This window comes from Bombus fervidus, chromosome 8, assembly GCF_041682495.2.
Source record: "Bombus fervidus isolate BK054 chromosome 8, iyBomFerv1, whole genome shotgun sequence".
NCBI lineage: Eukaryota > Metazoa > Arthropoda > Insecta > Hymenoptera > Apidae > Bombus > Bombus fervidus.
In genome coordinates this window covers 7,009,842-7,036,933 of record NC_091524.1, presented here as the reverse complement: position 1 = coordinate 7,036,933, position 27,092 = coordinate 7,009,842, and the positions used below count along the sequence as shown (strand labels likewise).

Sequence of the window (27,092 nt, the reverse complement as noted above, 5' to 3'; positions counted from 1 at the left end):
GTTTGCTCTCGTTCGCTGGCCCTTTTCGACGTTCTGACTCCGCTTTTGCGCGATGCTCGCGCGCCGGCGTTCGCCAATTATGGCGACACAGCGGCGGCGAAATCGCCGAGGAAACGGGCAGATTATCTGGTGTTTTAGCGAGCCCGAAGGTGGTCCAAAGGTTTTCGGGGCCGCTTACTTACGTAACCAGCGTCGCTGCGAGGTATGCGACGACGACCGTTTGTTCCGAGGATTGCTAAAGATCCTTGCGGTTGCTTTTATTGGCGGTTTCGTTGTGAAGGTAATGGTACAACCGAAACGAGAAGGGAAATAAAGCGAAAGACCAGGCCAGGCCGGGGATTTGCATAACCCAGGCTGATCGCGGCTCGATAACAGCGAACCGACGTTGCCCAGTATTGATATTTTGATGAGAACGCCCCGGTTAATATTCACGCCCTCCTGACTGCCTAATTGGAAGGAAACTAACTTCGACTGGCTACCATCGAGTTTCTTCGTGAAATAAATTCCCGTCGAACTTCTGCCACAGAGATCATCTGTCGATCGGATATTTTAACGTTTTAAGCATATGAGTTGCGAAGTTTTGGCTCGAAGTGAGATGGTTAAAAAGAATGGTATACATATGAAGTAAGTGTCACGAAAAAATCGAGCTTTCTTGAATTATAATTATACGAGAAATTTTATGAAACTGTATAAAGTTGGACAAATTTCAATTTTTCGGTATGTTCGTTAAAATTAAAATGTTTTAACTGTAGAGCGGAAAAGAGACTAGAACTAAGAAAATAAATATTAGACAGGGATGAGTCGATCTTTTTTGATTTGTAATTATACGAGAGATTGTATAAAATTGTATAAATCTTAATAAATTTTGATGTAAACTGATATTCGAGTAACGTTAAACCTTCAACAGCTTAAAAGAGACTAGACAGTTATTGAAATATTATCATGCGTCACGTAATTACTATAATTTATTATTTTTTAAAAGATCTTGACGAGATCTTGACGAAGAAGTAATTATTTTCGAAATAATTTATTCTAAATTCTTCGTTATTTTATTAGACTATTAAACGATTAGTCCTTGATTGTATAATTGTAGATATAAATTTACATAAATTAATTTTGATATGCTTAATTATCAGATCAATCGAATAAGTTAAATTAATTAAAATAAAACTTAATTATCGCGTAATAAATTGACAACGTACCGTTAACTTGTATTAACACATAATCATCGTAACTAAATATCTATAATGTGATATCGCAGCTATAAAAAGGCAATAAATACGAATCTTCAAATTTATTTCATAAGCATACGACGAGCTGTCGTTTACAAGGTATCACAATTTATTTTCTATGCTTTGTATCATTATACACGCTTGAAGTGTTACGAATAATATAGGCTATAGAAAATAGGTTTCCGCAAAAAAGTGTTTAAATACCCTGTAATTATTCGACTTAGAAGGTTTCGTAACCAACATCGGTAATTGTCCGTAACAGGAAAACGAGAAACTAATTGCACACGAAGAGACGCAGTAATTATCGACTAACTCCTTTGGCACAGAAATGGACGTAACAGTACGTCAACGATCTCGAAAGAGTTAATACTGTTGGTAAATGTAAGTGACAGATATGAGAAAATATTATTGGAAAGAATTTCGAGTTGAATTAAAAACACATTAGGTACTTATATATCTTTTCGTTTTGTAAAACTAAGTTAATACATGAAATAGTTGCGTGCGGATTATGTACACTGCCGCTCGTCAATCTAATAATAATAAATTAATAAGAAACCAACGATCGAAAGCATCGCTCACCGTTTTCTTATGGAATTAGCAAATGTAGGAAAAGATTGTTTATTTAAAATGTTAACAATGATAGGTATGTTAAAATTAAAAGTACACGATTCGTCGATATGTTAATCGTTTTCGAATATTGTTGTTAGAATTAATCACGATAGTCTTCCTAACAATTTTACAGAACTTTCACTATGTTATCCATAATTTGACGATCAGAAAAGCTGAATTAAATCGTTTAAAGACAAAACTATTTCATAATATTTGAAACATAATATTCTATGACAACTTTAATAAAGTACTTTTTCTATTTGCAATTTTTTAGCTATATCAAGTTCCATTCAAAATAATCAACTGTTCGTATACTTTGTGCTAATATATTTTGTATAATAGCGTATTGTAAAGTCTTAAACATAGATGATTTAATTCAGGTTAAATACACGTGCACATATTGAAAAGAAATCGAATACGGCGCAATCGTTGTCAAAAGATAAAAAATAGTATCGCTATCTCAATCTGATCTACGTCAAAAATGAAAGGCTTTCCGGAGGCTGTTTACTATAATTCGACGTGGCCATATCTATCTACACATATACGTCTGTATCTGTTTGCCATAGACACAGATACGAACTGAATTACGTAAAAAGTATGTGAAATAATATTTGTAAATTCCTTCTACGTGTAGATATTATTTCAGTCCATGAATTATTTTTACCTTAAAAATTATATAGCTGAATACTATACGACAAAAAATATGAATAAAGTATTTAGTAGAATACTAAATACATCCGTTCACGCAAATATCTTAATATACACGTGTATTACGTAAGTAACTACTTTTTTAAGCTACAATTTACTTTTACTTTTAACGTCTTTTTATTACTAAATTCTACGAAATATTATCCAGCAAAACTTTATTTTGTAACTTAACTTGAAAATACGTACTTCACTATAGGCAAGTATCAAAAAATATTCTATAAATATAATTTACATAATATGATATATTTGCTTCAAATAGTCTGTATAATAAATTATATAAGTGTGTATAGATTTCTTAATAATATCGATATTAAAATAAATCATTGTCTTCACTATGAAACGTTTAGATACATATTGATTTACTATTAAACACATATTTATTTCTAGCAAAAGAAATGCTGACAGCTATTATTCCAGTGAATTTTCGATATAAGTAAAAAGGAAAAGTTTTCGGACCAAACGTTGGCTGTCTATTTCTTTATCACCTCGTATATTGTTTTCTTCTTAATATACATAATCTACATATATATGTTATTTTTAATTATCATACATCATATCTTCCCTGTATAATAATACATTTGTTGAATGATTTGGCACATGAAATGTAAATTTCAATTTAGGAAAAATACTAAAATTAACTAATATACTTACATATGCAGCTCATATCGACGACATTAAATAATCACAAAATGAAATGCAAATTAGTTAATTTCTGTAATACAAGAAATCCGATATTTGATGGTCTATTACCATGGATGTTACCACGAAGAAACTTTGCAGAAGCCGAGTGACTCACTAGCGAAGAGATCAAAATCCGAAATCAGATTCAACACCGGTCAGCGGACGTTATTCTTTCCCCTAAGCATAAACGCACAATGCCTCTATTTGTGGCGTGAAGAAACTATTAAAATGCAAAGAAATGCGAAGAAACACAAGTGCAAGGTCGCCCGCATCATTTTCCATTGTTTCCAAGCGTTGAATTCATTCTTCGTTTCCCACGAGTAACAGACGAATATAGGCCTGTATTTAAAGCGTGGATGATTTTTATTCTCGGAGGCATAGATCAGCAAAGATTTTCAATCTTTTTCGTCTCGCGACACATAAACGATTATTATACTAAAATTCTGCGGCACGCCAAAAGATATATAATACTTGAAATTAATCAAAACAGGATATTCGTTCCAGAGAATTATGGTCGTTTTAGTTGTTGGGAAACAACGTATTTCTTATTCAATAGTCTTAGGGAAAAGAGGTTGGTGCCTCTGATTAAATAATTAGGTTAAAAATCGCTGCAATAAGATAGTCGAGCGTAATCGTCGATGAACGACGGAGAAACATGTCGAAGTTTTGTCGTGGTACAGACCGAAGTACTGGCAGGTTAATTAAGAACGACCTGAATACGACGTCGAGATTACACGTATTCGCGGCACTCGGCCTTGGCGTCGAGAACCGACGAGTCGGCGTATAATGACGTATGCCGCCGGTTAACTCAATCAGAACGTGTTCCCTCCGACCGGTCTATTATTCGTTCTCCTTCTGGCGAGCCGCTCATCAACGATGATCACCTTAAACGCTAATCTTGTCCACTTACGCGACACGACGCGTCGCGATATTGAATAAAATTGCACCGTCGATCGGTTCTTTTCGCGATTCTTTCGAAATCGTGTCGCGCGATTCATTCAACGATGCCCTCGAGATTCAGCTCGATTCGTGAATCACGAACGATGAAATTTATCGATCTCGTTCCTTCGATGGCCTCCGTAATCCGAAGGACATCTTTATTTACGGCCATCGACGCGAATATTAATGCTGAGCGATAAAATCGATCGGAAGAAACGAAGAATTTCATTCAAGGTTCCGGCTGTGGGAAAACTTATATGCTGCTTTGAAATTAAGTTGATATGCATATGTATTTTTGAAAATGTTTCTACCTTTAACCTTACCTTCAAACAATTTCATTCGATAAATTATTGTTGAATAATTTACTAACGACGAACAGATTTATTGATTTTTTAAGCAAGAAATAACGCTTAAATATATTTGAATATATTTATAATTTGCGCAAAAATATTGTAAGGTTTTATAAACGCTGTAACAGAGAAATTTATTGAGAGAAATATTAACGCTGGAACTACCGACCTTTCCAAGATGCATCTAAATATATTATAGTTAATTAGAATTAATTAGAATTATAACGGAGATAAATAAGTATATGTAATATTTCTTGTCTCAATAGAAGCAAGCAATAGCTTTTTACCAAAAATATGTATGTTTTTAGCAATTGCAAAAACAAAAAATCTGATACCAGTCATTTCGACTGAATCAGTAGTAATTCTAGTGTTAAAAAATCTAATACTAGGATATACAAATAATTCCATTTTTTCTATCTCAACGTACATCTGCAAGTCAAATATTTATCAAATACCAATTATGTTATTAACTAGTCACGCGCCATCAAGAAAATAAATTAAATCTCTAACTTTCGATTAGGACAAACTTTTAAACCAAAGTTTCACAAGCTTCTGTCGGTAACAATTTCGTTTTTTCGTCTACCTTCGTCCGAAAGTCTTATCCAGAGACGGAATCAAGATTGAAAGTGGAAAAGGTCAAAGCGAAGCATATATCGAGATCAAAACTATTCCACAAAAGGAAACGATTGAAGTTCTATGGACAGGTAGTGGTGTATAGTCAAAAAGAGCGTATTCTCGGTCGAATAATCAGCTCGATAATCTGAAACGTTGTTAAAGCGTACCATTTTCCAGAGAATTATTTCTCATTGCAATGCCGCCTTTTGCAAACGGTATAATCACGCCAAGCGACGGAAACCGCAGTTTAATCCATTTTCCTGGCAAACTAGACATCGTTCCTCGACAGCAACGACCTTAATACCATGGCTTTAACGGACCAGTGACCGTTGTTCACCGAGAGACAAACGCAGCCCTTTTTTATTATCCTTCGTTCTTTTCGTTCCTATTCGTTTACGGTGAAGCGAATAATTGAAAGGCGAGATGCAAGATGGTTGCACAACAGAATTCATCGGGGCTCTCGCGTGGGTCCAACGCCGATGAAAAATGGTTAATTAAAAGCGACTGTTCTTTTGGCGAATCGTTGCGCCAAAGCGACTAGTGAATTACAAGCAATAATTCGTTCTTTCAAAGCAATCTTCGACCGGGTCGTATATTTTCAGTGAAACGTGATTGTGTAATTTTAAAGGTGTTCGTAAATTGATATCCTTCGTAAAACACATAAATCTTAAGGAGTTAATGAATATGCTACTCGTTGAGAAAAAATTGTATAGAATTTCGTTTTGTATTCATTCGACTTCGTTAAAGTGATATTCTTAACTTTATTTCATCATGTATTTGTACACAGCGAAATATTTGTTTCTATTATGTTAAACATTTTATTATATGTGTTTGGTAAATACATATAACTCAGTTAATATCTTCGAAGCGATTAAAACAATGCTCTATCGTTTCTTTCAAACGTTGCGAATAAAATGATTGCACAATGTTAATTTTCCGCACGATATCCAGTGCAACGTTCTCTCGCATTGATGCAAACGAGTTTCTCGCCGAATTTCTCTCGAATTGTCACTTCTCTGCCGAAACAATTGATCTAACAATTATCTCTGATAACACGAAATGTGATTTACAATTAATTGCTCCATTACAAATTATTCATTGGTCCTTGAACGCTACGAGTAACACGATAATAGAAGATCGTTCACAAAACGAATTTTTATTAAGTTGTACTTTGTTCATTATTTTGTTGGATCGTGAATATAATATTCTCACACTCGCTTTAAAAAATAGTTATGGCTATTTGCATACTTGTACAAATTTCTTTCACTTCGTGTTACTTTATGTAAATTATTCGACACGCTAGTTCCCTTAGAATAAGTTATTCGCAGCTATCAAATTACACGGAACAGTATATCTTTATAGCGTTATATCTTACGTAAAAAATAAATCATTTATACCTCACATTTATTACAACAGCGAACAGATTTATTAAACTCTAGGTCTACATTTATACGGCACTTTTTGCTCAACTTAAAGAGCGTTATAATGTATTTCCTAGGTTCTTAAAATGTCTGTTTAGTACTTGACATATTTCATATAAATGTTTGGTCTCACATACCTCTAATATAATTTACTTTGCATCGTAAAGGAAGGACTAAACGTCTTCTAAAGGATATTCGTTCGGTAAGCGATATTTCGTATTTAGGAATAAATCGGAGACAAATATATTGAAACGAAAATGTACAAAAAGCTCGCGCCTATGCATGTTTTTAAGACACAAGAAAAATAAAATAATATTTGTACTCGTCGAGCATCAACGATGTTTGAGATTCCAACTCCAAACATGTGCACAAAGCACACTTTGAAGGTAGCGCGAACAATATGTGTGTATGAATACCAGCCAACTCGTGTTTTGCAACTCTAAAGGGCTTTTTAAAACGTGATAACAAGCGATGGACAAATATCTATTGTTATACCTACTTGCTATTGTTTCGTTAACAAACACGTTACATAGATAGTTTGCAGTATGAATAAGAAATTACGCGCATAAATAAATTGTAAACAACCTAATAGACACGTGCCGTTGGTGATAAGTATACGACATTCGATACTTTGGAAATCTACAAATTTAGTCAAAAACAAAATCTTTCCGAATAATGCAGGATACTGATAAGTATAGGACATATTTTGTCAGAACATCTTAAATTTGCGCGTGAAGGAAACTGATTAAACATCAAGGCAGCTTTGAAGGTGATCTTGAATTAATTTAAAAAAACATCCAGAATATAAAGATACAGCGATAAATCTGATTGACGTCATATAATCGAATGAGTATCACGCTACGTATTAATGTTATAAACGTTTTATAATTAAATATCTATCCATGTACGGGGACAAGTGATTGTCAATGAGTCCATTGTTATATAAAGAAAAAGTATTCGAAAGTAATATCTGTTTCTGTTAGATACATTTTAAGCTTCAAGAATTTCATAATACCAGCTATTTGTGCCTGCACAACAAAACTGCACTACGACTTATCCTATTTTTCCCATATAGTCCACATATAAAAAACAAAAGACTTATCAAGCTTTCATTCTATGGCCTTTAGTTTTATTCGAGACAACGACATTTTCGATAGATATTTTGACCAAGAGCAACAACAGCACAGACACACACGAGTAAACGCGCGGCCGGATATCGAGATCGAGTGCTTTATATGTTTTTTCGCGCATATCGTCGAGCCTTTCTTGTTTCCCGTGAACCGCCGTGCCAGTCGGAATTAATGTAACGACGCCATTAGTCCGCGATTTTACGACTTTCATTGTGACGGCCGATCAGAGGGTGAATCCGCGTCACAAATTGGACCGTCCGCGTAACAATGGCGTGTCGCGTTTCGTGCGTGCACGTCCGCTCTACAGCCAATTAAACCCGTGTATGCTCGATTGCAAAGAACGTTTTCGACGGGTCGCATGCTGATTGAGTGTCCGCGTACCGATTGTTTTTCGAGCTGCAACCTTCGCATTACGTAACGCCAACCGGCCCGCGATTCAATCGCGTACACGCCGTGGGAAATTTCGCATACGACCACGGTTCTCTCCTGTCCTTCTACGAATAACAGCCTCAGATATTTACTCACACCCGTATTTCCCTGCGGCAGCAGTTTACCTCTTCGTTTGCGATCAATCTCCAAGAACCGCTGTTCTCGAATTCGAAGCCAATTCTCTGTATTTATCGTTGGATATTTTGCATTTAGGTACATGGAAGTAAAATTGGGACTGGTTTTTCTGGTGCATATGGGACTTATGTAACAATACTCATTCTGCTTGTTAACACTCAAGAAGTATTCTTGGCCCATAGAGTCGTACTTATGTTTCTTTATTTTAGGATATTTAATCTGTTAACTGGAATCATATTCAATCATATTCAAATGAATTATTTATCATATCCAATCACTTGGATATTACATAGCCTAATCATTTCTTTAATTAAATTGTCTGTATTTTTACGCAACTACATATCTTATTTATGTTAACCGTTTACTCTTGTTGACCATTAAAGGCTATCATAGATGAAATTTAATTATTAAATTTGAACGAAGAACGAAAATATATTCTACTTTTATTGCTTAAATATTAAAACGAAATTATCGAAAGTACGCGATAAAAGTCATGCTACTAGAGGAATAATATCCATTGATTTAAAAATTAATACACTGTAATTTATATTAATAAATCAACAAGGTAACTCCGAATTTTAATAGAATTATCATAAAATACTGTACGACAACATGTTTACTGCCTTCCGTTTTTTTTATAAATGGAAATTGAGCAAATTTATGGAACAATAATTCTCTATATTCGAATACCTACATTAAACAATAAAACAACTTTATTTATTTTCATAATTAACCGTAAAAATGCAACTTAAGAGTTTTCATGGTGATTCTTATTTAATATCGCTTTAATAGATAATATTAAGTCGTCGAATGGCTCGTATCATCATGCACGTAGAAAGAACGATACGAACAACTTACAACTTCCAATTATCGAAACAGCCATAACTTTACGGCACAATCGCCGAGATATTGCATACTATAACCAATGGCTATCGTTCAACGATCTCCTTTCGCCGTGAAATCGAGGTTCCTTCGCGATCTACAATAATTGAACATTGTCGCTTAATCACGGCGGAAAGCAATGAATTGGATCTTTTTTTTCCCGTATGCTAACTTGATTCGCGATTATTTGCATCCTTGCGAGAGGGCTATCAATAACAGCTACCAAGCCCACTTCAATGATATAATCGCGATCGGCGACGATAAATAATCGTTCCCGCCGAAAGGAATTACGACTAACGAGCCGCTGGCAACCGGCTCACCCGCAACTTATTATACCAATTATCAAGCTATAAGTAACTGTCCGTAACAGTCAATCCCACGTTTTGCGTTCGCGCAACCGATCACCTTACCGTCGATATTGACCGGCTGATTGACCGGCAGTCTTTTTTTCTTCTTCCTTGCCCCATCTTTTCCTCTCTTCACGTTTGCTTCTCCGTTTCGTTCTCCGAGTACAGTCCTCGCGGCGTGCAATTAATTTCGCCGGCTGCCTAAATTGCACTCGCTAACGAATAACATAAATATCGTGCGAAACTCTTAAGGTCGTTGCCGTTCCGCTCGTTAATTATCCGCCTTCGAGCTACCCGTGGATCGCGAACCGTCGCGTCGCGTCGAGCTAGCGATCAAGAGACGAAAGGGCGGAAGTCATCGGCGTTAAGCAAGCTAACTGCACACACGCGTACTTACATATGTGTATATGTCTACGTACGAGCATGTCTGCAAGGGAAAGGAGAAACTAGTAAGGATGTCGGGAAAAAAGAAGGCAACTACATTTTCCAGTAATTTGAGTACACCAAGAAAAAGCAATTCAAAGTTAAATCACTTTTAGCACTTTCTGTAAATTCATAGTCGGCGTAGTTGATAAGTAAGTTAATATTCACGATAATAAAGTTTTGAACTCTTCAATGTAAAATCTATACCTTTCCTTACCCTTCAAGGAATAAGATTTAATATTATTAAGATTACAATTCAACCGTGTTGACGAATGACGAAGTTGCTTGTTACTGTAAAACTCTATTTTATCAATCTTCATTTCATACTGTAGTAAAATCGCGATAACGTGACAACTTACAAGTGGCTGATTCGTGTCTTCAAAAGTCGTATTTGAAGCTACAACTTCTTCTTCGTTATGATACCATTTTATACCATTTCTATACGATTCTGTATCATCATGTATTGTTTTCGAAGACAAATAAGTAATGAAAACGCGATAGAAAAAAGATATTCAGGTCGCCGGAGAGAACATTGATAAATGTGCTAGATTGAATGTGTTAACGTGTGATTGACGTGAATTTATTGCCGACGTACGAGAATTGGCGATAGAAATAGGATGACAGGAAGGATTTCATAACATTTTCCCGAAAACGATGCCGTATCGCATGTACGTATCTACTAACGATGTCGGTTCGATCGGTTGAAACTGGTGCACTGTGTCGGCGACACGAATCGAGACTGCATGCAATCAAGATTGTGACGATATAGAAGAAAGTACAATACGAAGAAGAATTAGATGGGGAAAAATACACGAAGCTATACATTGTGCGAAAGGTTGTGCGATAGATTAATATCCGAGTGTTAAAAATAGAAGATACGGTCAAATTTATGTGTAAATGAAGTAGCGTGCAATTACATAAATGCTCTGCAGTCTTATAATTGATGTAGAAAAGTTCTTGATTGTGTAATGTAATTCTTTTGAGAAGAAATTCTCATTGCGATTAAACGTGGCTCGAAGATATATACAGATTACAAATATTAAGTTAATAGCTTTTCTTTTCATTTAGATAGTTCTTGATAAAGAAATTGAAATAAAGATATGGAGAAACAAGTTCGTAAAATTAATTTAAAGACTGTTAACAAGATTACAATGTAATGAAAAGATAAGATCGATGATCTTGGTATGGAACAAACTTTAATACAACGGCATTCGATAAACAAACGTCGATTTTAATAATAAAACAAATATGATTATAAAATCATTAATATCACATAGTCACTGAATATTATATAAACAGTAAGAATTTATCATAGACCAAATCATGTTATGAAAACTATGATCACGATGCATTACCTTATTGTAAAATAATCAATCTAATCGCTCAAATAAAATTACCGATCCTATTAACCTCTGACCGGTAATAATTGATAATTAATTAATGAATATTGACGTCGAAAATTACCCACGATTAATTTGCTAGCTTTCGACCAATTAACGTATAACCCATGTCCATAATTCGATTACAACCTGTTGTTGAGACACCTGTCTTTTAAATAAGGCTTTATATTTCGGTTCGCGATAAAAGGTATAAAGTTCGCAAGAAAAGAAGAAAAAGGACAAACGTAAAAAGGAAAACGAAGAAAATAGTAATTTCATAAAACATTTCAAAAATTCATACCACGATTCACAACTACGCTTTGCACCAATTTTATCCAGAGCGTAAAAAGAAAAGAAAAGAAAGAAAAACGAAAGGAAAGCTGCGGTGGAATAACGAAAAAAGAAAGAGAGGAAGATAGGTAGCGCAGGACGTGCGCTAATATTTTACGATTCTCATTTATAATGTCGGTAATGTTCTACTCAGTATGCAGTGCGTATTCACCGCGGTGTAAAACAGGGGATGCAGTCACCATGCGTCCGAACACTTCTTTCTTTTCTCCCTTCCTCTTTACGACATTAATTTTCGTACTTGGAATTTATCGCGAATTCCCGGTTTCCTTACTTGAGTTGATATGTATGTACACCTTGCAAATTGAGATCTTAAACGTCGATCAAGCGATAGCATTTACGTGAAACAAGATGCATTATCTTTTTATTTCAACTCTTTTATTTCGTATTGTTTCGTTGAAACAACTTAATTTATTGTTACTTCTGCATGTTACACGCAATATGCTATTATAAATTATATTATTTACTAAAGTAACTCGTAATCTCTTAGATTTCTTTATACAAGCGTAATAATTTCGCTCACTTTCTAAAGTTGTAAGCAGCAAGATCAATTTGTAACTCTTCCTAGAAATTTCATAGATTTAGAACTGCGCATTTTCAGGGTTTTCGATGATTTCTTTGTAAGATGAATGAATGAAAACTTGCTTTCTTATCTTTCGTTACGGCTATATATTTTCAACATTCTGTTCATTTCTATATAAGTTGTGTATTTTTCATTCTTGGCAACTTTACCGTTAAGAAGACAGATCGACAATTTACCTACAAAGGAAGGCTCGCTGAATCAGAAACGTCTTTATTTAACGTTTTTATTTAAAAGAACTTATCGTCAATCGAATTATCGAGTTTCCCATAAAGTCGGTCACATAGAAGCACCGCCATAATAGTTTCGTCTCAAGTCGCTTCCTCGAGGCTCATTTGTAGAACCGAAGCGAAAAGGAACGCTTTCCCGTGGATTCAATAAAAGAAGCTTGAACCAAGACGGTGTTCACTTTCATGACGTTATCGAACGACGGCCCGGCTTCCCTCTTTCCAACCAAGAAAAAGATCGTAACGATAATACGGACCGTAAGTCATGCACGGACTGGAAAAATGGTACGGTCCTCCACCCGATCGTTACATTTTTCCAACCCCCTTTTCCCTCCATTCTTTCCTTCCTTATCCTTTCCTTTCTTAGGCGTTCAACGAACCCGAAGTAACAACCGCGATTCCATCGACTCTCTGAAACAGTTTTTCTCTTAGGATCCTATCTTGAATTCAATCCTAAAGCGCAATACCAATGATGGATTAATCTTCACTAAATTAATTTCAATTCAATCTACGTGGTGGCTATTTGCCAACTGAAGAATTGATAATCGATACTAACGAGTAGCTAGACTGTGGATTTTTATGCATTTACGAGAAGATCAAAGGTGGGCAAACGCACAGAATTTATATAATACACAGTGTGCAAAAATCATAATATTTATAATATTTCGTAAATGTTCGAAAACAGTTTTCTACCGAGGTTCCATTTATTCCATTTTATTGCTAAAAACATAAATTTATACAAATATCCGCAACTCCTTCTAATTTAGTTTGATTATACTGCTGATGTTTGTACATTTATAAGAACTTTAAAGGTGTTCTCCTAAGATTCCATTTCTTTAATTGTATTAATAAAAACACGAATTTGCACACACATTTACGAATTATTTGAAATAAACGTCGTCATTGTGAGCGACGATAGATATGAGCCATCCTCTGTGTGTCTCTACATCAAACTGAACTTGGCATTGAATATGGAATACCGTAGCTTCAAAGTTTCATACTACCGCATATCTGTATCCAACGAAACTATAAATTTCCCGTAACATCGGAACGAAATAATATTTTAGAATCAGTTTATACTTGTCAAACATATATATCGTAACTGGCGAGTCAAAGGTAAACACAAGTCGAGAGATTCGAGTACAAATACGTTTGAAAATAAATCGAGTAGAATTCTTCGCGAAATTCGTCTCTTGTATTTTTAAATCACGTACACGCAGAGAAAAGATCTTACCGGTCTTTGAGCCGAAGAAATCGTTGAATATATTAAGGTTTGTAGAGAAAAACATTGGCGCGAAGATTTTAGTCGGAATTTATAGCATCGATCGTCGATGAAAATGTAAATGGACAGGCAGTTGCGAAGGCGAGACGTGTCGCGATGAATTGCGAGGAGTGTTTTTGAGCATGATAGAATCGAGCTCGTGGGTGATTCACTCGCCGGCATCGCGGCAGCCCCTTATTTCGAGCCGCCTTGGCACCAAGAAATAATGTATCGTGGTTGAAGCTGCAGCCCGTTTTACGTCACGGCCGATCTGATCTGGCTGAACGCCCGCATTTTATGGACACTTTTGCAGTTTGCTGCGGTTGGAATGCTGCATTGATTTGCGATAAATGTCGAAGGAAAATCAATTTTCAAGACGTACCGCGAAACCGGCGTTGTCGCCTTACGTGTATCGTTTAAACTAAAGCGACGAATTCCATTCAGCGACTTGTATTTTCGTCGATCACGTTGTAAAATCGTATAAAAGTTCGTTCACTTGACGATTTCAACCACACGTTATTACTTTTACTCTATCGATGGCTAAATATCTTGTGACTAACTGAACTTTAAACTTTCTTAACCGATGCACACTCATTTTTCCTTCGAATGGACGGTTAAAGTGAAACGAGACGCATTGAGAAGTTTATGGAACACAAAAAACGCATCTCTTTTTACAACTCTATGAAAGTTAGAAGCGCGAGCATTTCGCAGTCGATTATAGAATCGATACGTTATATGCGAGGTCCATAATCCAGTTTACCGAAGTTATTCGAAGTATTAAACTAAAATCTTTCTATTGGATTGAATTATCGAACAGCTGTTCAGAATTGATGTGGCGCAATTAAATATGATTAAGTATAAAATACGAACACGAAGCTTATGAACGTCTTTTAGGTACCAAATTGATTTTTAGGAAGCAATTTGCGGCCGCACCGCCGCGCGTTATATAAATGTCGAAAAGAGTTTCTCTGATAATGAATTACGGTAATAATCGGAGCACCGAGCAACTAGTGTCTTAATTAAGGGAAAAATTCTGATATATTATGCTAACAATTTACTTCTGAATTTTATATATCATGCCTGAGAATACTGTAAGAAAAATAAGATATACCTACTTTTTTATTTTCAAGATTCAATTATCTTATCTTTTTTGGAGGGGGGACAAATTATAAAAAGCTTCTCATGAGTGGACGTATAAATTTTGTATATCATATTTGAAATACATACAAGTTTAAAGGTAGTATAGTCATTAATTTGTTGGATATTTAGAAAACAAAACTATCAACTCTTGCAGATAGAACTTCTTACTACATAAGTCGTGATTACGTTACTTAAAAGGAACAAAAATGTCAACTCCTGTCTTATGAAAACCAGAATCTAGTTTGTAATGAAAACTTTCCCCTTCAATGAATCATAATTTTGATTGCACAATCAATGCCGTGACTAATGACATTTCGATAGACGTCAATAAAGATGGCATTGCCTATTTTGCAGTCAATCATATGATATTGATTTCCAATTTATGCGCATAAATTTAAAACGACATAAATTACAAGACGTAAATTTCATGCCAATAGTAGTATATGCAGTAACGTAGAATGCGTGCATGGTATCACCTTCTGCTGCAATGCAATATATATAATACCTGGTACATTAACTCGTATGTAATTTATAACGAATTAAATTATTAATTATATTTCTTCAAATAAAATCATGAACTGCAAATAACAAGCATATTATTTTCAAGATTATTTTAGACATGGAAGAAAAAGATTACGTCTGATTACAATTTTGAGTAATTCTGAAATAGCCTGTACAAATTATTGAATATATCAAAATTACTACTCTTTTTTCTTTTACCATTTAACGTGAAAATTATAGAATCAAAATTATGCGAATAAAAATGTTGATTTTTAAATGTATCAATCGTTTAATTGGCTTCTATATGATAATAAACATGGAAAATACATCATCTTGCGAGAGATATCAATGGACTAAAAAGCTCGTTGCCAATACAAGACGCACATCAAACGACACATTACATCGTTTCGATACGACTTTTACATTTCTTTCTACGCTTTCTATTCCATAATTCTCGATATCGCATAACGCTTTAGAGAAGAAACTATGAAGCATTAAAGAAAGCGTACAAACAGAAACCAGTGGGTATTCGAATGAGAATCAAAGAGAAACGAGAATCTACATCGCAGAATCTGTTCGTCGAACTATATCATAAACAGAAATAACATAAATTTGAAATTCAACGGAATCGATACACGTCTCTGTTCACAGCGGCGGAAGGTAGCCCTGTCGCGAGGCTACGTCGACAGAAACTCGAAGTAATCGATAACGGCCGAACGATAATGCATGGCTCACCTCCGGCGTTGCAACGAAGCTCAATATGGCTTATGCGCTGACAGCGTAATGCGAATGATAAAACTGAGCATAGTATACACCGGCGAGAGAGGCTATTGTCGCGACCGCCATGGAATTACCACCGATCGAGACGTGTGTTTTGCCGATCGTTTCTGAAAATTAATGCGGCAGCGTTGCATCAAACGATCCCCGCAAACAAATTGCCGACGCCGGGGGTTGCAATTTGCTCGGCGTTTACCTCTAACGACGCGCGCCTAGGGTCCTTGCACAACAAAAATCCGCGTGGCTACGCGTGACACTGCCACGAACCTCCAGACAATAGACTATTATCGAATACAGTTATAGAACTCGTCTAATTTTTCCGGTTAACGCGTTGAATAAACATGTAACCTCTGCGAAGCAACGTTCAAAATGGAAATTTTAATGAAGTACGTAAATTATTACATTTATTCGTATCAAACAGCACAAAAGGCTTATATTAACTGACGCAATAATTAATTTACTTCTGACTTACTTTCCAACACGACCTGTACGTACTATCCTACGCTTTATATCCTCCAACTTATTTTGAAGCTTTCCTCGGTTTATTTACAACTTCTCAAACGCGTTTAAAATTTTCATTCTTTCTCGTAACAAAGTTTCGTCCTTTTAAGATAAACAGCTCGGGTATGCGTTTTCTATGACACGTTCTAAAAGAGTAAATTAAAATTTAATTCTACTTCGAGGTATCGTTTACCTGTTATTGTACAAGTACAGTCTTCTCAACAGCCAGGCATCATGAAAAATATCTAACGATTCTCGGTCGATCCCTAAACAGGTACAAGCTCACAACGAGGCATCCGTGAAAATAAATGAAGTACAAGCTAACTAAACTAGAAGCACGTACGAACAGCATACTAAGAACGCACTGATTCGATGTTACTCTGCTTAATACCTCGTCAACAAGCGGCTCGATGATCGAGAATAGATCCTCGGCCAATTATAGAAGCCTCGGTCAAAAATAGCTTCGATAAGGTAGCATGCGAGCGCAGGAGACCGACGAGATTAACCACGATCAGAAAACTCAGACGATGCTCGTCGGCAGACACTCTTCGGAGTATGTAACAGTTTGCACCGAGTAATTTGCGTGCGTCCGTTCGAAAAAAAAAAAGAAAAGAAATCTCGACTGTCACTCCGCGGAGGGACCAACCGACGTGCAAACAGTTTTATGACATCCGAGTGACGCGATTGTGAATTCCAACGAGCAACGGGCGCAATAAGACTCGCGTTTGCCGGTTCAGACGCTAAAAGCCAAGCAAATGCGCTGAAAGCCGGCGCATCGGCGCTTAATTAAATTAAATCTAAAATCAATTACCGACGTGTACGTCGCTTCCGTGCGAGCGTCTAATCATGCTGGTACTCGTGGAACCAGATGGAGTGAAAAGGAAAGAGAAATACACTGGTAGAGACAAAGCGACGAGGACGAAGAGAGAGAGAGAGAGAAAGAGAGGAGGGCCAGAGATAGTTGGCCGCGCGGCAAAAACATAAATCCTCGTAAAGCAACGCACGTGAGTCCATACCGGTTACGGGACGCCAGCAATTATGTAAGTATTCCGAGCCGATGGTCGACGATTAAATCTTCCAGTAACTATGTGTGTGCTCTGTTGCCAGTGTTCTCTTTGTACGCGTGCACGTGTATAGGTATGTGTAAGTCGCGCTGCTGTGAGCTCGTGATCGTTAGGCCAGAAGATAGCGTGGGATCTCTCTCTTAACAGTTTTTATAGAGCTGTTTAGCGAGACCGTCCGCGATACGGGACTTTCAGCGGATGATTAAGCCTGTTGAACAACCGATAGCTGTACGTAGGTACTTACGCGCAACGTAAGTACGATGCTGTTCTGCTCTGTTCTATTCTGTTCTGTTCTTGTGAAAGAGCTCTTAAAATTATTCTAAAGAGGCAGTTGAAAAAATATAAAATGCCTTATTTCCGGAAACGTTTGCAATAATCAACGTGATAACAAGTAATGGGTAGTTTATGAATAGAGTATCTATCAGTTTGTACGTGGAAGTGTCTACAATATTTTTTTCTGGTTAATGTCTTTCGGTGCTGCGAAATTTATCTTGAACGGTTTGAACCTTTCGACCCTGCGAGACGTTTATTATCGCTAACCAGAATCTATTCTCTTCGCCCACGAGCGTGTATTGTAACCCTAACTAATAACACGATTCGGTGATATTAGATTTTTGAAAACTTCAAAACACTGTTTTTGAATGTAATACAATATATTATTTTGTAATCAAATTGATTAGCAAGGAGACTAACGCTCGTAAAAGAGGATGGAGTATCGTTTTTATCATTGTCGGTTTGGAATACTAAAAAGTTTTAAAGAACCATCCGTTTTTTAACATGCCTTGTAAGTCGTATCGCTTTTATAGCAAGAGTGCGATTTGTGAGCTAGAAAAAATTCCAGTGTTGTGAAAATTTAGTTTCGTTAACCATTTCATACGAATATCGATAATTTATCGTAACATCGACAGAAATTTTTTGTATAAATAATTTACTTATAGTAATAGTAAGTAATTTATTTATCAACACCTTTGTACGCTAATAATGCTAATCTGATTATAAATTATAAGAAATATTCACGATATTAAGTAAAGGTATTTTATTAATCTTTTTTTTTCGTATTTGGAGTACAAATTATTTTATAATATACAAATGAAAAAATATTTCTTTATATAGATTATAATGACTCGTTTTTCTTCGATTTCTACGTGAATTCCCTGCATATATTTTTAGATATGATATAATATTTATTTTATAGCTAAATGTTGCATACCTATTTGTATTAAATCCTATGAATCAGTTTATTTCGCAATGAAACATAAATTAATACGTAATGCAACGATAAATATGTATCGACGTATTTTCATTAACATGCCATTACGATTTATATCGGACCTTTCAGTACCAAATATTACACTTCTTTAATTGAATAATCGCTATTACCAAACGCGGACCATTAAACACCTGCTTTCTACATGCACACAATGCAATTTATAACGTTTATTACTACAATCTGAAATCGTTTAAAGTGCTACCTCATCCACAGAAAATCTCGTATAATTTATCGCAATACACGGAATAACGCAATCGATATAATTCGTTGCGATATTGTTTCGGGGACAAAACGAGAAATACCATTATTACTATAAATCACAACTAAACAGAAACACCCATTCTGTATTCGATTAAGCCTAAAATCAATTACAGATACCCGCAGAATTTCCGAGGATCGTTCGATCGGTCAAAAGAAACGAGCAAGAAGAGCTACGACGGATTGAACGGATCGTAGTTAGAAAGCAAAAACTCAGATCCTCGTATAAACCGGCACACGTGACTCTATACGGTTGCGGGATGCCAGCAATTATGTAACTATTCCGTGCCGATAGTCGACGATTAAATCTTCCAGCAACTATGCGAAATGCAGCGCACATATTTCTCTACACAACGGGTGTACCATAATTTTCTCCGTACTAATTCTGATTTCTATTACTGTAGCATAAAAGTTGTTATTTATTGAAGTATAGATACCAAAGACAGTACTCTTGATAAAATGCTATTTTGTTGATTTTTTATCTAGAAAGATATAGATTATTGTATTTGAAGTAAAAAAAGGTATCACACTGCGTGGATTGAAAGAACTTTTCAACCACAATTATGTATACATATATATGTACTCCTTCTGATAGTTTAGAAATTATAGAAGCAGTTAAACATTTACAGCAATGAGATCTCGTGTTTGTCAATTTCTAATTAATTGTTACGAGTGTGATAATCTGCAACTGATTTAAAAACGTTCATAATTTTATTACGCGAGAACTATGAATTCGGATTTCCTTCCTCATAAATCTAACACTTACGAGAAAAACGACGGAAAGTAATAAAACGAACACACTGTGTGGCGCAACCAAGTCGATAGTTCTACTTACAAACGAACAATCTTATACACCCTATACAATTCATCAATAAATCTCTACTTGAAAAATAAACCACTAGATGATAACAATCATTAACTAAGAATAAAAAGGGTAAATAAGTGAATGAATTCACAGAAGCCACTACATTGAAATATAACCGGTGGCTAGTTCATTTTGGTTCTTCTGTTAGGGATAACTACAAACATCCCTTCCGGTGGACTTTGTAATACGAAGAATAAACGAAGCTTGGGCATGGTTTATTTATCCGGTGATTTAATCGATTCGGAATAAAAGGTCCAGCCACGGATTGACCGCTGATTGGCAAGAAATCGACCGGCACGCCGAAAAACTGGTATTAGTTACGGCTGAACAGATAAAATCGTCTTTCGTTCTGGCCACGAACGAAACTGCGGATGCTACGAGTACGGACGAGTTTTTCTGCGAGTTATGGCAGCCAAGGCGACACGAGCATTTGTAGGTTTGCGATCAACGAACTATCTCTCGACCATCGAAACTGCCCGCAAGAAATCAGTCCGAACGGGGACACGCCGAAACAGACTTTTTCCAATGCTCCTTTCACGAGAAGAAAAGTTTTATGACGAGGGTGGATTGATTCGATAGACGATCTCGACCGTCTTGATTCGAGATTAAGCCAGCTTGCCCTTGCTTTTGAAGCAAAGATCACAGAGTAATTTCGTGAATTCGTAGTATAAATCTCAATCGATATCACATATCACGCAACAGTATTATAAATTACGAGCTCGATAAATCGTGTAGCGATCAAATTAAAACAAAAATGAAACTTTTAAGGGTAGGAGGTTACTGATAAATGAACAAAAAGTATTATTTTCACGGTAAATGAAGAATATATAGGAAAAACACGACAAATCATTTTTCTTGATCTTTTTATTTTGAGTTATTTCGTAGCTAAACTTCAAAGATATTCCTCTTACAAATAAATGACGTCTATGAGGTTTGTCATATTTAATATTAACTTAATATTAATTATAGGAAATTATATAATGAAAATTGCTGGAGATACACTGTTTAAGGTACAGAAATGTATATATTTAGTTCGACAATCGAATAAAATGGCGATTTTGATAACATGGCACTGATTAACTACGTATTACATTTTCTGCATGTCAATTACGTTTATTTATAAGTTTTTATCTCTGAAGGAAGGTAAATGTCTTTGTTTTATTTGAAACAATAAAATATTATTCTTTAACGATTACGGATATATACTCGAAAAAATAAATTATACTAGCATTAATAATATCTAATGTTAAGATTTTTTATTGCTTTGTGTAAATTATCCTTATAAAGGGACTAATTATCTCAACAATTCTTTATATTAGATACATATCGCATAGTATAATTAATGATTACCAATGAATGTCAATTATTAACTGAGTAATTACTTCAATAGCAAAGGGAATTGTATATATTCGCGCATGATAGCCCCCAGTCAACCGTTTTGCTATTTTTATTCCCACGTAACACGTTTTCTTTATCGATCAATAGGATTCTTAGACAATTATTTCCCCTACCGGTGAAATAATTATCTGCAAACACGATAATAGTAATTACCGTTTTACATGAAGCTGAAGGAAGCTTTTTGCTGGAACACGATAATAATTCCTTTAGAAAAACCCAATTCACCATGATATCGTCTCATTCAACTGAAATACGCAAAAATCGCGCGTATTTTATAGCCTTCGAGAATCAAATTAAAAGATGGTTTAACTTTCTATTAAATGGAAGATAAATGATATTATATCGAATAAAAAAGCCCTTTTATCTTTCATTCTGAAAATGAGGAATTTTTTCACAGAATAAAAGCAATAAAAAGCAGTTTCAATTTTCGCTCATTATATATACAAACAGCATTTTAAAATTCCATTTTCACATTAGAATTTCCATCACGCTAAAAGGATATATTACATAAATAGCATAGTGATAACGTTATCAAAAGTATTCACGTAACTCATCGTCTTTTTCAACAGCGATTACAATGGATCTCACGTTCCCTTAGTTACGGCAATTACACATCGCTATTGGTTTACCTAACTGTAGTAATTGCCATGAACTGGCTATTACAAAATTCAATGAACTACTATATTCATCGCGAACCAGGTTATTAAAGCCTACTACGCGGATAACATCCTATAATTAAACCGATCTGCATTCCAAACTTCAACACGACAACTTCGTGGAATTACAACGTGCGACGTTTAAATTTCAAAACTAGTCCAAAGCACAAATTTTAACACAGATTTCACGATTTCCTTCCAAAATAGAATTTTGAAAGCTACAAATAACGAATAATAATAGTAAATAACAAATAAAGAACAAACTAGAATCGAATCGGAATTTTTCAAAATAGAAATTCAGTTCGCGTTTTATAATTTAATTATATCGCGTTAATTTTAATTATATCGACAGACTTTGAAATCGATCTGTAAACATTTATCGTAAGCGTACACTTAGCAAAAGATTGATATACAGCATGGATAGTGGTCCTAAATACATAATCGGTGCTAAACAGGATCACACTAAATATTTCAACTTATTAATATAATGGATAATTAACTGGTCAAATATTTTAGTGATCTTTTCAAAGTGTATGCTCGGTAATTTTTACGTTCGAGGTAATCATAATAGTTTCGTTTTGTGAGAATGCTACTAACATTTCAAAGTTTGTCGTATAATACATATAATACATTTATACAAAGTATCTGTAATTGTTCAAATATTTTCATAAGCCATCATACCTAAAAGCAACCTAAAACCGTTACCATTTCGTATCCGATTAAATGGGAGGTAGCAAAACGGGAGCGAAAGCGGAGAAAAACGGGAAACAAGCAGACGCTTCCGTTCAACGCCTCGAACAGGAGGAAGATCGTTGCACGATCAATTTACTTCGCGTCGTTTGCACGAAATCTTTAACTTGGCAGTTAGTCGAGTTTATAGAATGCTTGAGTGCACGACGTGACCCATACGATCTATATTACGATTACGAGGTTGTTGGTGTTCGGAAGGGTTGTTTCAGTGTGAACGTTAAAGCGGCGACTAGATCGGGCTGCGTAGCGTGTTTTCGTAATTGTTCGACCCACGCAGAGTGTGCAAAAAATTTTTACAGTTTTCCTCGGACATCGTGTTCGCCGTCGCAGGCAAGCCAACCTCCTCTTCGTACGCGCGAAGTCAAATCGTTATTTTCCAGAGGTCATGTTGCTGACCCTGGTGTTTTTATCGCGATGTTTTACAAGCAACGATCTAGCATCCATGGCTCACTATATGGCGTCGCAATAACGACCACGATGTAGGGATTCGCGTGCAGCGACTTTTTAACCCTTTCTGTACGGCCGTTTCTGCTAAAAAGCAATCGCGTACTAAAGTTATACGAGATGCGTTATTCACAGTTATGCTGGCAGAGTTTCTATCGGTTTAGATATTGAAGTATGTATATGGCTAAATATAGAAGCTGTCTTATGACTAGCAGCGAATGACCATACCTCATGAAGTATCGAGAAAATTTTATTTAAATATTTGACACGCGTTTGCGTTCAATTACGATTCGATTGTTTAATCGTTTAAAAATATCATTCATGCGTGTTGCTTTTTACCAAAAAGGATTCAAGACATTACTTTTTGAATTATGATGTCGTTCTCGTTAAATAGTATAACTTTCTTTAGCGGGTGATTACGACGAACTCGTTTTCCTAAAACAGTTTTCGACTTAATTATTCTGCATATCTTAAAATTGACGAGTTTTGAAATGCTTCACCATCGTGACAAGGCAACGGTACGTATACCTAGATAAAATGATTTTGTTTGTTAAAGTTTACTTACAAAAGAGTGTTCGTCAACGTGTTATTTTTCTATTTTTTAATAAGAACTTTGTGTATGCCGTAACTGAGAAAAAGGATAGACGCACACATAAGCCGACATCATAAATGCGATATTGATAGCGTGACTTGCTTCTTTTACCATTTTTTACAGAAACTATCTGGGAAAATGTGAGCGTTGTATTTCGGGCGAATATAGTTCCTCTTGTGGTAGCAAGAGAGTTAAAAAAACAAACAAAAATCGATAGGATCGCCGTTATTGGAAATCCGGGCGAATTTGAGACGAACGTAGCGGGCTTTGTGAAGATTTGTATCCTATTTTCATCTATGGAAATATCGATGCTACGTGGGAAAAAGTGGTTGTAAAAAGTGTTGGAGAAAAAGAATAGCCGAAAAGCAGTAGATTTTGGTGAAAAAATTCGTCGCTTTTGAAAGATTTAGATTAATTCGTTCGGCAAAAGTAGTATTTTATAAGGTTGCTTTTTTAAATAGCCAAAATATAATTGTTTTATGCAATTTACCTTAGATGCTACTTTGTATACATAATTCACTGATATTTATTCGCTGCCGACTATATTGTTTCAATAAATTTCTAAGCTATCTGAAGAAACGTTATCCTTTCTTTAATATAACGTCTAAATCCATTGCAAAGTTCTTCGTGATAACACATTTCTCATTTGTTCTCAAAAGTTAAACATTTCCTAGCAATTTTATATAAAAATTCTCTAAATACTTCTACGGGAAAAGGGGAAATAAAATGCCGGAACAAGTAGCAAACGCTCTCTGTGTTCATCGTTATAAAAAGAGATTTCCAAGCGGATCAGAGACGGGCCGGAGGCAAGCACAATGGAGAGCTGAATTCAAATTGAAATGTCTGTGGACAGAACATGAACTGGCAGAGATGTGGCTTCGTAGGCGCGTTAATAAATATGACGCTAAAAACGCGAGGGTCATTCTCCCGACCTCTGTGAAATGAAGATGATGGTGCAGACGTTCAAGAGTAAGCCGGTTATTTCATTCGTACCCGCCAGATATTAAATGCATCGTTTATTTTAATCTGCGACGCCGCACCATCGCGTTATGTACATCGTGTGCATCGAGCGCGTTGCAGCGAAAAACGTTGTTGCATCGTGGCGCATAATCGCGGGAAGAAGCACCTGGATAACGACGACCGGAGTGTGTTAGTCACGATTACGCCAATCATTTTCTAATCGAATTCGACCATTCTCCTTGTTAGCGTGCTCTTGTGATCGTTCTCTGTATGAAAAAGCGAAATTGATCCGAGTGTATATAAAGATAGTTCTTTTTTAAGTGAAACAGATGTTGAAATTGTTTTAAATATTCGTGTGTTTGTTACTTTATTCGCGTACTTATAATCATTGCGAAATCACGAAACAAGCGATTAACGTTTAAATAGGAAAAAATTAATACATTATAAGGCGAAACGAGATCGAGAAAATTGGAATCCAGAGAGCGAGCAGTGAACAGTAGAACGTTTGTTCGACGTTCAAATAAATTGCTCCGTGGTATTGGTCGTTGAAAAATCACCAGAATCAACCAATAGAGACCGGAATGTCGACGTTTTTTCCGCGAGACGCCGCGTTTATTTGCGACGGCTTAGGCCGCAGCTTACATGGCGCGTCCGGAGTAAAACAAACGGTGCAGTAAATATCCATCTGACACATCTATAAAGCCAATAATTGCATCGGCCTTGAAGCTCGCCGGCGATCGTCACGGTTCAAGCAACTCCGCGGGAACGACTGTTCCCGCCGAAACGTCAAATTTATCCCTGCGGAGCTAAAAGGCGAGAAGACAACCGTCCACTGCCCGTTGTTCCAAAGAGATTGTACGCGTTGCAATCCGCCGAGTGACAATCAAAGTTAAAGTTACAACGAGCTTTTTGCTCTTCGACTATTTATTCTTATAAAGCGCAGAGATGTTCGGATTAAACGCCACACTTAACCCTTTGTCCTGAGGATACATTACGTATTCGTTTTGTAACAATTATAGCATTACTTACATTAACCTTTATCTGCCAGAGTCTGAGTCATCGTCATCACCAGAGTCGAATTTACATTTGTATTTGTAATAGAGATAAATCTAGCATTGTGTTTTACAACGATCAAACAAAGAACTGAACAGAAAGAATTTCTACCTCTGTCTAACAATAGAATTCATATAAAAAGTAATTTTCTAGTAATCTGGTGTTAGTTTACTATATCGAATTTTAAATAGTACGCGTGTACTCTTTTCATTTTCACAGTGCGTACGATATTTCGATAAAAAATAGTCAATTGACTATAAAATCGATCAGAAGGATTATCGAATATAACTTCACGAAACAATATTTAACTTTTAAATAGGATTTTTAAATAGGATAAATGTACGTGTATAGCACTAAAAGTAACGAAATCAATTAAAATGAAATACACGTAATGTTCAACGTTCCAGTTCACAACGAGTTCCAATCATCCGCCATCAATCACCGTAAAACAATTTCAACTCGCCAGCAGCTTTGTTCATTTTCAAACTCGATTCATCTCTCACAATAGAAAAACGATCCTCCAGAAATTGGATTGACACGTATGTACGTACGCGCCAAACACGGCTATCTCATTAAAGTCACTGTATTATCCGACCATTAGAACAATCGGGTAGACCTGTCCAATGGAATCCGTCAGGGATATCCACCATGAAAGATCAACGTCAAACGTCAACCTAACCTTAGGGCCTGCTTACGGTGATTCTGGTCTGACGACCGATTTTTATTAATAGTCGTACACAAAGAGAGACGAAGAATTTACGGGTGTCGTTAGGGGTCCAGAGGGATCTGGGCGACGTGGCAGTGTGCTCGACTAAAGTACGACCGGCATAAATATCGGCGATGCATGTCCCCTGGAACGGGCGCAATTAGAGACAGAAACGCGAGTAAAGAAACCGAGGAACGACGGAATGGGAAGAGGGGAAGAGGGTGGGAAACAGAGGGGAACCAGTCGACACCGTGAACAGTACCACGAAGTCGTGACCCAGCGTCGGAATGGAGTTATCGGCTATGAACCGGCTGCTAGAGAGGCAACCCGCGGCAGCGTGGATCTCGAAGGCGTAAATTGGTCGAGGGGGATCGTTTTATTACGAGAGGGGGATGCTAGGAAGGGCCAAGGGGGATGGAAGAGGCAAGGAAAAGGGACCACGGTCTCTGGCCACGAACTGG

General features: G+C 36.2%; 1 protein-coding gene and 1 long non-coding RNA gene across 4 annotated transcripts in view; one reads left to right on the top strand and one right to left on the bottom strand.

Annotated features, from left to right (window-relative positions):
* Positions 1-27,092, bottom strand: part of LOC139989618 (uncharacterized) — a 378,461-nt gene that overhangs the window by 28,968 nt on the left and 322,401 nt on the right. The gene's annotated exons all lie outside the window — the stretch shown is intronic.
* LOC139990081 (uncharacterized) lies at positions 1,594-2,573 on the top strand. Its single transcript, XR_011800484.1, has 2 exons — positions 1,594-1,875; positions 2,222-2,573. It is a non-coding gene; the product is annotated as an uncharacterized lncRNA (long non-coding RNA).